Below are 13,106 nucleotides of genomic sequence, written 5' to 3' on the forward strand. Positions count from 1 at the left end.
AAGATAGGGCTCTGTGCCCATATGGGAAATACAGTTCCTGGAGACTAATTTTTGAAAACACATCATCAAATGTACTAGAAGACATTTTATTTAAATCAGCTTAATAACATTCTGTCTTAACTTTTTCTCCTTGGTCCTTCAAACTAACAGCTGTGGGTACTACTTTTCGTAGTATGACCATATGATGTGCTTCTAGACACTATTGTACCTTGTTTTCTGCAGATTTCCTCTGCTGTACTGTCTTTTTTTTCACTTAGTTGCTTTGCTTTCAGCTTGCTTTCTCATAACCCCTTTGTTCAGTCTTTGTTTGTTTGGGTTTTTGGTGTATTTTTGTTTGGTTTTGTTTGTGGGCTTTTTTTTCCCATTCTTTGGGTCAGTATTCATTCAAAATTAATTCAGTATCTTCCAGCATTTCAAGGGATATTGTCATAGAAGCCCCTTACGTGTCAGTTTGTTTAAATGGGTTCAACAGGCGACTAAGTGTGTGGATGTAGCAATAGCTACCAGAAAAGAAGTTTCCGGGGGGGCAAAGTAGGCACCAAGAGGGAGCAGGTGAAAGCCTCCTGAGACCAGATAAGCCCTGGGAAGCAGTAGTCCTGTTGAATCCACTGGACATCCCAAGATGCCATGAACTCCAAACAGCAAGAGTCTGCCAAACCTGTCCAAGGCCTCCACCAACACACACCAACATCAACGGCAGGTTGTAGAAAGTGGCAAACGCAGGCTACGGGGCTGTATAGACACCTGGTGAAACGAGGGACGTCCGTAGGGACTTTCTGAATGCCCACCTGGAAGCAACTGTCTCACCAGTCTGACCCTCTCAGCTGGGCTTGGCCTCCTCACTGTCGCCACAGTGGGGTGACACAAGGGGTTGCTGGAGTGGACTGTGGGAGGGGGAGAACAGAACACACTGTGTGAAGAGTCATGGGCTATTAATGAAATCTGCTGAATTCTGTTAATAACAGCTTAACTCAGAACGTTTTCTAATTAACATTCATATGCTTCTCCCAATGCAATTCCCCCATCAGGGAAACAGTATAATTTGAGGAACTTGCAGCTATGTGTAACAGTAAAATATTGAACAAATCATAAGTTTATTTCCCGAAAAAACGCATGATCCTTTTTTCTTATCTGTTTCACTACATAGGATTTTCTGAGATTCCTCTTTGAATTTTTGTTAAATAAATATTTTCTTCTGTGTTCTATGGTCTCTTGCATTTTACAGATCCTCTATATCTTTATCCTCTTGCTTTCCATTTCTTGATCTCCTTCCACTCTGGTAAACATAGGAAAGAGTAATTTCTTTAGATGTTTTGACAGGTGACTCTTTAGATGGGAATATATTTTAAAATCAGTGCAGTCTATGTGTGTTGGGGAGTTCTAAGGAACTGAATTTTGCTTACTGGTTTATGCAGAGCAGTGATATGAGGCCAGTGTCTGCAGCTGAGAGCTGTGCAACGCCTGGCATGTAGTGGGAGAAAACCTGTCATAATTTCCTCCCCCCTTGTTTTCCTTGCACACTTTTGTCCCTCCACCCTTCCAAAAACCACTCTAGCTCCCCGTTGTTACCTTCCTCACACCCACTAACTAGGATCTCTGCTGCATTCCTTTGTCCACTGAAATTAAATTCCACCCTAATGATCTGGTGTTTCCTACCACTCCCTTGCCTGGGTGCTGCTCTGGCATCTCAAGCCAGAAGTTCTGGTCGAGGTGTTGGCATGGCTCACGGAGCAGGTGGAGACCTGGCAGTGCTGCTGCACACAGCAGCAAGCAAATGCCAATTATCTCATCTGGCCATAGCCATTGCTCTTCTCCCTGTAGCTCAGGTAAGTACCTACGTGCAGACAAAAAGTCAGGAGTTGTTGCTGAGATGTACCTCTTTGCTTTGACCTGTACAAGTATCATGAGCATCATTTTCCAAGCTTTTAGAAACCTCTGCCATGAGGACCCCTCTTTTTTTTTCTTTAAGACCATATGAATGAAGTTCAATGTGGTGGTGTTACTCAAATGCTTCTCAAACTGAGGTCTCCATACTGAAGACAATTTAAATAGCTTACTCTGTCTTCAATATGCCATAGATATCACTGTCTTCAGAAAGTATAGCGTGGAAAATATTCCATGAGCAAATTAGGTCTCACCTTTCCAAGGAAATCGCCATGTCTTTCTGCTGCTGTTGTCTGTTAGAAGTTTCAGCCAACACCTTCTGATGAGAGACTACTTCTTCTTATCTTTATCTTACGAGTGTCCCATCCTTACACATTATTGAAGTAGTGCTGTTAGATCCCAGTTTATGTTCAGGGGGGTCTACTTGAGCAAAAGCCAACAGACCATGATGAGTTTGCTGTTCCTTTGCCAATAGGATGCTTGAGGTTTGTCAGCTGTGCTGGAATCGCTTTCCGCATTAAACAAATGGAGGAGAAAAGAGTACATTGAAAAGCAAAGCTTAAGTGGCTTGGAGAGATCCGAAGAAATGAAACAATAACATGTTTAGTAGCTAATTCCCATTCTGGTTTGGCTTTAAGGTAGCTTCAGCCTTCTAGTCTGCTAGCAGCTTTCCTAATTTCTCTGCCAGGATGAGTCACAGCTCTTGGAGCTGGGATCCAGTCCTTTAGACAAACCATCTTTAAAAGTCTGTTTACCTTTCCCAGATGATAATGAATTGGAGTGAGAATTGCTTCATTTTCCTTCTCTTAAAACAGGGTTTATGATGAATATAAATTCACCTATGGGAGCTTCTTGCATCCCTCAGTTCTGACTCAATCCAAGCACCCCCGGGATGCTGTTTGGTGTAGTTTTTGTGCTGTTATGCAGAGACAGATGCCTTTGGAACACCTCTCCCTGCTGGGCTGTCTAGTTGACTAGGAATGCAAAACAAGCAATAATCAGAGCCCTGGTCTGACTGTAAACCATTATTTACCTGCTAGGAATGATATTTCCTGCTGGCTGAGAAGGTGAATTAAGAAACTTAGCCACGTAACATTAGTATGTATAATAATTCATGGCACAAATGGCAACCCATATATGGTTGTTCCTGCTTATGTTTCTGTAGCCTGTAACGTAGCACTTGAGAGAGTGGATGTGAGGACCAATCTAGCAATTGTAGGCAATTGCATCTAGGAATACAGGAGGGAACAGGCCTTTGTGTGGCTGCTACAGGTGGGCAGCATCATATTTCATTGCAAAGTGAGACATTTCAAAGGATTGCCAGTGTTTTTGTGTTGTATTGGCAAAAAACATAGGCTTTCCTGGGTATCAGTTCTTGTGTTTCTCAATGGTAGATTTTTTTAACTTTTTTTTTCTTTCCCCGCTGAAAAGCTGTTCAGACAAGTGCAGCAAGGCCCCAGTTGCATGACACAATGGTCATAACTCATTGCCTGTGCTCAGAAGAAGCCTGGTCAGACGAAGAAACAGCAAATGTGCCTGGCAATTATGAATAAACACTGGATGTAGCACTGCATAACGGAGCTCATAGATTAGCTACTCTATCAGAGGGACATCTGATTGTTGTGCAGATGTGTTAGACACTGAACCATTGTGAATGCAGCTGAATTAGGGTATTGTAATGAAGGACTTCTCCCCTTGTTTTATTTTTAGCATACAGCTATTGCATCACTGCTCAACTGATACAGACAAAGACCATTCAGTGAGATTTTTGGTTTTTTTCTTATTTTCTTTTTTCCTGTTTGCTTGTTAAACTAAAGGTTTTCATGTTTTATTTCCAGTACCAAATTGCTGCAAGGAATAATTCAAGCCGGCAACCAGGGAAAGTGTTTGGATGCTCAAAGTAAGTATTTTTGTGTGTTTGTATGTTACAGTGCTAGCAACTGAGAAAGTACCCAGGAACTTGGGTGGCAGTAGTTAGATAAGTTGGGCATCAATAAGTGATATTCCTTTGCAACATCTTTGTGTAATTAATATATTCAAGTCATCAGGAATCACTCATTCATGGAACAGGGCTGATGAAAGCTAAACTACATGCTATAGACTTTTTGGAAATAATTTGGCTTTTTAAGTCGAGCAAGAAGGAATTGCTGACAGAAAGGAATAAAATAAATATGGAAAACTAAAGGTGGAAAATGAATCTAACTTCTATCCCCCCTTCTGTTTGGGAGCTTTGAGAAATTGTATTCTTGCTTTTGTTAAATGTTATCTCTTCTGCACATTATTAGTTCTGCTTTCATAATGTTAAGTGGAAAAAAAGCAAACTACATGAAACACCACTGTACAGGGTTAGTAATTAATGTCAAATAGAATTTGTAAGGTGCTGCCCCCTTTTTAATCCCCAATTACAGGATCTGTAATCTCATCCTACCTGAGCTGAATGTTAACGTAAATTGCCCAGCCTCCAGATTGGCATCTGTGAAATCTTTGCAGGGAGTCACCTGCGGAGAGTGACGGGATGGCTGGTACCAGGAGACAGGAGGCCCACAAGGTGGCAATGTTTAGAAAGCCTTCGGAAAGGATGCGCCTGGGAGAGATCTGGGCTTCCTGCGGTTGCCATCTCTTGCTCCCGTTGTGTCATTGCTGCTGCATCTGTGCTGTTAAACAGGAAATCTTGACTGTTGCTGAAATGGACCGTAGGATACCTAGTAATAAACTTCCTATTTGAAGAGATTCACTACTGACAGTGCTCACTGTACTGTGTTGGACGCTGTACATGCCTTTTCCCTTGGCCAGGACTGTGCTGCAGCACTAGTGGTTTGTGGTACAGTGTGGGGGTTATTTATTCATAGCTAGTGCTGAAAATACACATAGCACTGAAATGATGCTAGGGCCGTGTGGTGAAGAACTTTCTTTTTGGAACATACTGCTGCACTTCTGCTAATGCTTGAAAAGCTGTTCCAGTGTATAATACAAATGCTAACTTTGGATGTAGGAGGCATCTCAGTTTGTGGTGATACTTTGTGCTTTTTAGTTAAAAGTGAAGAGGTTTGTGTGAGCTATTTTAAAGACCTGTGTCACTGTGAAACTAGGGATTTGCTCCAAGTTATTTAATGCCTTAAAAAAACCTGAATTATGTTTGCAGAAAGACTTCTCCAGACCCATGATAGACGTGAGAAATTATTCAGGGTAAAATCAATGTGAAACAGAAAAATTTCCTGTGCTCACTGGCACAGAGGCAAGTAAGGAAAAGAGATTGAGACTGGGAGAGGGAGACTTGAAAGAGGAGCCACAGGGTTCAGATTCGTCAGGCTGTGAGAGGAGTTACTTTCAGAGCAATTAGGAGACATACAGGGCTCAAGTGCACCTGGAGAGTCACAGAAGAACCAGTCCATAATTTAGAGCTGAAAGGGGCTTGTATGCCCCAAGGATGAAGCAATAGCTCTAGACTACAAGAGGCATCTTGAAAGCAAGAACTAGGAAAACGTAAAACATTCTCCTCCTTTGGGCATGCTCCTCCCTGCGACGGTGTTGTAGATGAAGTGTAGCAGGGCAATGGCCTGTGCTGAGACACGGTGGGTTTCAACTGTCACCTTCTGCTCTTGCACAGCGTAGGTGCTGCTGCGTAAAGTCAAGCGTCGTCACTGTGGTTATGCTGGCGTTGTCAACAGTACTTTGAAACAACAGGAAATGTAAAGAAAACTGTGAGGGCTGAGATAGTGTGCGGCCACAAAATGGAAATTTATAAAAGCAGACTGCATCCTACCTGTCTAATAGAAACTTATCTGACATGTGCAGATTTCCTGCAATGAGTGTCCCTCTCTGTGAGGCAACAGACAGCTTTCCAGAGTATTCCCTGTGGATTGCTGCTTACTGATTAGCCTTTCCTCTTCAAACCCCGTAGTCCTTATGGCCTATTATATGTCAAAATAAAGCTACCAATACCAGAGGTTCATTATATTGCTGGAGAATTAGCTGGGCTATTACAATTGTAAAAGCCAGGTCTGTGTAACTTGCTATTATGTACTAGTCTCCACTCAGAAAACCTTCCAGTCACGTTTCAGTGGCTTTGAGCCTGACAAATGGGCATAATTTTTCGTGGCATTAAGTTATATATGGACAACAACGTGAGGAATGGATGTTGGAATATGCAAGGAATTTTACACCTTTTACATTGGGCTTTTGGCAGTTACAATTGCTTGCTTGATGGATTATCACTGAAATATTTATGACATACCCTAACATTAGAAAGCAATTCTGAGACCTGTTATGTTTCAGAAATTTTGAGATAAAGAGAGAGCCAATATATATTAAAAATATGTATATACACACGTATATAAAGGATGCTTGTATGAGGAACTGATTTCTGAGATGTTCAAGGGAGACCTGAACAAAAAGGCCCATATGAGGTTTTTTCTTCCTTGCACAGAAACAAATGTTCTCTGGTCATTCATGCAGAAGGTGCATATAATTATTTAAACCAGGCAGACTAAAGAAGCATTTCTTCTCACTTCTGCCTCCAGCACTGGTGCAGAATAAAATACTGCTTCTAGCTAGGTACACTCCATTTCCCACTCAGTTCCCCACTGCTCATTTCCCCAAATTGGTCCTCTTAATGTCCACCAAAATGTCTCTTAATGTCCACCAAAGAAGATGTAACTTTCTTAAGGGTCATTTGTATCTTTATACCTTCTTAAGAAGTATGAAATAGGTAAAATTCTGGGCTGAACGGGCTGCTTTGAAAGCATTTTCATTCATGGAAACAACATAAGGTACTCCAAAATGTAGTGGAGAACATCTGTTTAGGAGTCAGTCCTGTATCGGACACAGCTGCTTTATAGCTGGGTTTGATCCAACGTGAGAAAACTGGAGACCTAAATCCTGAACCTAAGAGAGCAAAGTTAACTGAAGCGGAATGTTTGTTTATGACTGCTCACTCAGCAGTCCTGTTCCCTTCTTAACTTAGGAATTGGGTAGCTTGAATAGCCTTTTATGGTGCTGTCTGAAAATATTCTGAACTTTGGGGTGATATTTATTTTTTCAGTGCTCAATACTTAAAATTATCCCACAAGAGCTCAGCAAAGAGGTTGATTCATCAGGAATGTAACTTTGCTTTTAAGAAAGATAACGTGTGGTTTTGTTCAGAGTTAATAATGAGATCCTTTCCAATGCAGAAACTGTCAACAGCACTGACATACATTCACAGTTACAAAAACACATAGTCTTGTAGTTGGGGTTTTTACTAAATACAAACCTCATTTTCCACTGTAAAGAGGAAAATACACTATTTTCATGCCACTAGTACCTTTTGTGCTGAAAATGTTACAGAAGCCTTTTTTCATTTCATAAACAATATGACTGTTCAGAGGTTACAAAATGTTGCTACTTTGTGCCATGACTGTTGAAGCCATAACAATATACAATTTAAAAAAATTACACCCATATTTCTAGTAATTTTTTGTTGCCTTCTGCATTTTGCCTATCAATGGTTCTTCATTTAAAAGCTGTAGAATGTTTATTAAAAGATGATTCAAGTAATGATTTGAGTTTTGTTCCAGCAGCAAGAATATTTTTTTTTTCAAGATCTTTAAAAATATTTACCTTTGTCAGATATGTCAACTATTTGTAGTGCACCCAGATGCTATAAAAATAACGGTGTCACTTTTCAAAGCGGTTCCTGGGTATTATAGTCTTGCAAATGTGAGCAGGACCTACCCTGATTCTGCATAGTCATCCTGAATCTGCCCTCAGGCTGGATCTGTTAGGAAAACAGGATCTTTTTCTAGTAGTCTGAGACTTGCTAGTCTGTGTCTTGCTAGCCTGTTCACAATGCTGATTGTGGGTCTGATCACTCGCTGATCACTTTAATGTCCAGAAAGCAACAGTAAAGCAATGAGTAGCTCTAAATTTCACCTAGGGAAGGAGAGGCAAAAGCAGGAGAGACAGAAAAAGAAAGGTGGATGGAGGAGCGTAAAAGGAAGATGGTAAGAGGAGGCTGGGCTGGCACAGTGGTGGCCACACAGGGTGGTGACCCCCAGCTTCTTCTGAGGAACATAAAAAAGAACTGAGCTGCAACCAAAATCCTGTTGTGGGAGTGGAGGGAGGCATGTCGAGCTCAGAGTGCCATGGTTGTGTTCTTCTCTCTGCGTTCTTCTTTCTGAAGTGCCCGTGTCCCTGTTCTGTGGGGTGGTAGGCTCTGCATGGCTTACCTGGCCTCTTCTCCAATGCTGCTAAAGCAGGTACCTGCGCATCAGGCTCTGGGGTGCTGAGCTGCTGCGCTCAGGGCCTCCAGCAGCAGAGTAAAATCCAGGAGGTGGACAGGCTCCTAGAAACCTGCCATGCTTGCTTGGAACCCAAGAACAAAGAATGACTTGAAAAATCTAATTCAAATGTTGCACTTTATTTTAAGGAGGAGAGTTGCATGCTTCAGGTTTGGTTTGGTTTTGGGTTAGGGTATGGGATTTTTTTTGCTTGGTGATGGCTTTTCTATTTTTATTCTTTGGGTTGGTTGGTTTGTTTGGGGGGTTTCTTTGGTGTTGGTTTTGGGTTTTTGTTTTGTTTTTTCCTTAATGTAGGTATCAGCATTTTCTGCAATTGCTGCATCTGGGAACGTTGGTTTTCTTTAGCTGACTGCTGGGATTCTTACATAATTAAGTTGCTCCATGATCTACTGCTTCCAGAAAATCACCCCATGCACTGAGTCACAGTAAAGCGTGAGTCGCTGGCAGTGCACAGCACACTAGTGAGGTCAGGTGGAAGCAACATGCATTAAATTTTGTAAGTTTTCCTTACAATAAAAAATGTCGCTTATAGTAATGGCTTCCTCAGCCTTCTTTAGGACTTGTTTGGCCTTAGGTAGACTGTGGGAAGGCCACCATTGTGTGCTCTGCTGCTGAGTTACAGCACAAGGTGGCACAACTAGGGGTTTATGGGTTTTCAGTGTCCTGGGACCTGGTAATTTGCTGTCCTTGGTATGCTTACGGTCGTTAACTCAGGGCTTGCACTCAAGCCCAAATGTTGTAATCAGCATTATGCACATTTATTCCTACCTGGGCCTGGAGCAGGCACAGAAACAGGCATGTGGTGGGAGGCGCTTACACAGGGGCAGTCAATGGCAGCTGGCTTAGGCCTTAAGAGCCTCAGCTGCCACCAAAGTGTGCACAGCTGCATCCCCTGTTTAAAAATCCTCTCTGAGTGATTAGATGGGCCAGGTACATGGCAGGGTTGCCATTTAGTGTGAGGAGCACCAGTTTTACTTCTCTATGAACACCTACTCCTCATAGAAGGGAGCTGGCAGTGCCCCACATATAAGTTTATGCAGTGGCTTCCATCAGAGCTTCATCCTCTTAGACGAGGCCTGGATTTGGCTCACTGCTAATGACCTGAGCGGGCTGTGTGGGATAAACACCTTCTGAACAGCACTACAGCAAACACCCTTACTTTGTATTGTACATTTTAAAAAGAATAACTGGTCCCAGTCTCATGTGTCTATTAAAAAAAAAAATTGACTGTACTCAAGTATTTTCAGACTTAGTCTGATTTCATAGCTAGGATCTTTTTTGTCTAATATAAGAGGCTTCGTGTAATCACTCTTTTAAATCTACAGCTTATGTTTGACAAGTGGGTCATTGGTTAATGGAAGCAAGTAAATCCAGCTGTTTATCTTTTCAGGAAGATCGTGCGCTTTCTGTGTGCTCTTGTCTGCTCAGAATAGAGATGTGTACATTTTTAATGGCACTCCTATTTTAGAGTAGGGGTGTGAGCTTTATATTACATTTCATGTAGCAGTAGTAGTAGTACTTCAGCTGGTATCACATTTGATCCACAAATTTATGGCAGCAGTTGTGATACTATTAATTTATTGACTAGGTGTGTTTTTAAAAAGTCATTAATTTGACTTTATAAGGAAAATTTACCGTTGTACATCACTTGCAAGTTTCCTTGCTGCTTCATTTCTCCTCCCCAAGCACCAGTATTTGTGTCTGTTGCTGTTAGCAGATGCACCTTCCACTAAAGCAGGCCAGCAGTAGCTTTTTCACAATTAACATTGCCTCTTAACCAGGCAAGGACATTTTTTGGCTAATTTGAAATGTCAGGATTTCAGGAAGTGTTTGGTATAGCTTTCTGAAAGGTGCTAGTATCTAAATAAAGCACTTGCAGCACTAGGTGAATAAAGGACTCAGTGTATTCTTAGAAGCTTATAGAACCATAGAATGTCCTGAATTGGAAGAGACCCACAAGGATCATCGAGTCCAACTCCTGTCCCTGCACAGGACAATCCCACAGCTCACACCATGTGTCTGAGGGCCTTGTCCAGTCTCTTCTTGAACACTGTCAGGCTTGGGGCCGTGACACCTCCCTGGGGAGCCTGTTCCAGGGCTCCACCACCCTCTGGGGGAAGAACCTTTTCCTAATGTCCAACCTAAACCTCCCCTGGCACATCTTCCTGCCATTCCCTCGGGTTCTGTCACTGGTCGCTAAAGAGAAGAGCTCAGCGCCTGCCCCTCCTCCTCCCGTTGTGAGGAAGCTGTAGCCGGGATGAGGTCTCCTCTTAGTCTCCTCTTCTCCAGGATGAACAAACCAAGTGACTTTAGCCGTTCCTCCTACGGCTTCCCCTCCAAACCCTTCACCAACTTTGTAGCCCTCTTCTGGACACTCTCCAGTAGCTTTATGTCCTTTTTATGCTGTGGTGCCCAGACCTGCACCCAGTGCTCCAGGTGAGGCCGCACCAGTGCAGAGCAGAGCGGGACAATCACCTCCCTGCCCGGCTGGCCATGCTGTGCTGGATGCTCCCAGGACACGGTTGCCCCTCTTGGCTGCCAGGGACACTGTTGGCTCATGTTCAACTTGCCATCGACCAGAACCCCCAGATCTCTCTCTACAGAGCTGCTCTCCAGCATTTCATCCCCAGTCTGTATGTACAGCCAGGGTTGCTGTGTCCCGGGTCCACAATTCGGCACTTGCCCTTGTTGAACTTCATATGGTTGGTGATTGCCCAGTTCTCCAATTTGTCCAGATCCCTCTGCAGGGCCTCTCTGTCCTTGAGAGTGTCAACAGCTCCTCCCAAATTTTGTGTAACTGGCAAACTTACTAAGCAATGCCTCAAGTCCTGAATCTAAATCATTCGTAAAGACATGGAAGAGTGCTGGCCCTAAGATGGATCCCTGCGGAACCCCGCTAGTGACCGGTTGCCAGCCCGACATAACCCCATTTACTAGAACCCTTTGAGCCCGGCCCTTCAGCCAATTGCTCACCCATTGTATATTGTATATATTGTGTATTATATATATAGACCGTAGCTTGATCTAATATGTCAGATTCCAAAAGTCCTCTTAGGGAATTCCTGTCAGCCAGAGAAGTTTCCTAACACAGTTTGCAAATATATAATTTTTTTTTACTGTTTTTTTATTCAGAATACTAACGTAAGTGCAATGTACTGAAGGCTGTCTGTGAAAATTATATTTTCCTCTTCATTTGAAGGCTATTTTATTAATAAAAACTTTGGATAAATGCTAAGATGCTAATGAATGTCGACTTGCCATTGAAAAAGTCTGATTTTTCATCCATAAATGAGGAAACTAAAACTTTTATTAGCATGGCATTGTGTGAAGCAGCAATGAAATTGTACTCAGAAGAACAGTTTCTTGCTCCGAAATGCTCTAGCATTTTCAAACAGTAACTATTATATACAAGCCTGTTACAGGTCTAAATACTCAGCAGCAAGTTAAAAAGAAAGTGGAGAACAGAGTGCCTCAGATGCTTGCATTTGGCCTGTAATGAGCATGAAATAGTATCTAAGAGTGAGTCTATTTGAATGGTAAGACAAATTTCTGTTAAAAAATGTGTGTAATACACAGATTTGTTCTAGCCCAAAGTGGAAGCACTCCTTGATTTCTCTCTGAGCTACTAATTGAAAACAAATCCTTGCAACCTAGTTTTTTAGAGGTGCCAGGGGTTTCAGCTCTTTAGTATGTTAATGGAAGCAACATGTCGCACGACGTGTGCGAATCCGGGGTATTATGCAGCCCTCAAATACAGGCGTCACTTCTTGGGACGCTGGGTGTGAATGTGCATGTACCTTAGCAGGCAGATACTGCAGCACATTCCCCTCAGCCTGGATGAAATGAGGTGTAATTAGCTAATGAAAGTATGTTTGCTGGACAATAGGTATGCTGGGGACTTTGTCTGAGGGAAGGAAACCAGTTTGACCCAGGTTGTCTGCAGGTGGCTGATGAAGGAAACTGGAAATTGCCCAGGCCTATAAAGAATTCTGCCTGACAAAGGAAGGGTGGAAAAGAATGGGAGAATGAACAATGGGGAAACCTCAGGTGTGGAAGAAATGCTGAGATAAAAGGGAGGAGATGCTCACCTAGTTGTAGGAATGGAGAAAAGGGATAGGGTTTGCAGAGCTGGAAGTACTGCATGGATCAGAAAGCAAACCATGGAGGAAAGGGTGGGGACCCACCATGGTGGTGCTGAGAGTGATGCAGGAGAAGGTTGCACAGACTTATGACAGTGTCTTCAGGAAGCTGGTCATAACAGTGTGGCCTGCTGCTGTGCTTTCAAAATGACGAAAGCTGACTAAAATTAGTTTTCGTAAAATGCTATGGATGTCGTAGACAAAAAGCAGTTACCAAGAGAAGGGGCAGGCAGCATACAAACAAAAAAGCATACCATTTTCGGTGTAACTTCTTGGCATTCACAAATTTGATGGGCATGTAAGACACACTCGCTTTGTAAGAGAATTATTTGTAGCAAGCTGTAAGAATGCGAGGAAACTATTTGTAGAGTATTTTGCAGCAAGGCACCAGATTATTTGGCCAGGGCTTGCAATCACGGAAACACACACTACTGAATGACTTGGCAGTGTGATTTTGATCCTGGTCAGGCATGAATGCGCTCTCTATTTCTTTCACACTAGCTAGAGTATGTGATAATGTTTATATTGGCTTTTTGCTGGGTGTGGGAGGACAGACATGTAATTAACAGTTTCCTCAGGCAGAGTAACCCCTTCAAATCTTGGTTTGCAATGATCCAGCCCTTTCTATGATCTAGTTTAACCATTTTTGATTTAGTAATAGATACACAAAAACTTAATTGACCGTCTGCTGGAACCATTACTTTCTTGTGCCAGCCTTCTTCCTTCCTCTTTAGCAGTGGTGTCTTGGACAGTTTGGGAAATGTTGACAAATGTAATGTTCTTTGCAACAGATTATAAACCCTCT

At 42.5% G+C, this 13,106-nt stretch overlaps 1 protein-coding gene across 1 annotated transcript in view; it reads left to right on the top strand.

The window, feature by feature from the left end:
• Positions 1–13,106, top strand: part of MAPRE2 (microtubule associated protein RP/EB family member 2) — a 102,969-nt gene that overhangs the window by 22,759 nt on the left and 67,104 nt on the right. The window contains exon 2 of the mRNA XM_065628889.1: positions 3,723–3,784. The gene's annotated coding sequence lies outside the window, so the exon portion shown is untranslated. The remainder of the gene's footprint in view (positions 1–3,722; positions 3,785–13,106) is intronic.

The sequence above is a fragment of the Caloenas nicobarica genome, chromosome 2, assembly GCF_036013445.1.
Source record: "Caloenas nicobarica isolate bCalNic1 chromosome 2, bCalNic1.hap1, whole genome shotgun sequence".
Classification (NCBI taxonomy): Eukaryota; Metazoa; Chordata; class Aves; order Columbiformes; family Columbidae; genus Caloenas; species Caloenas nicobarica.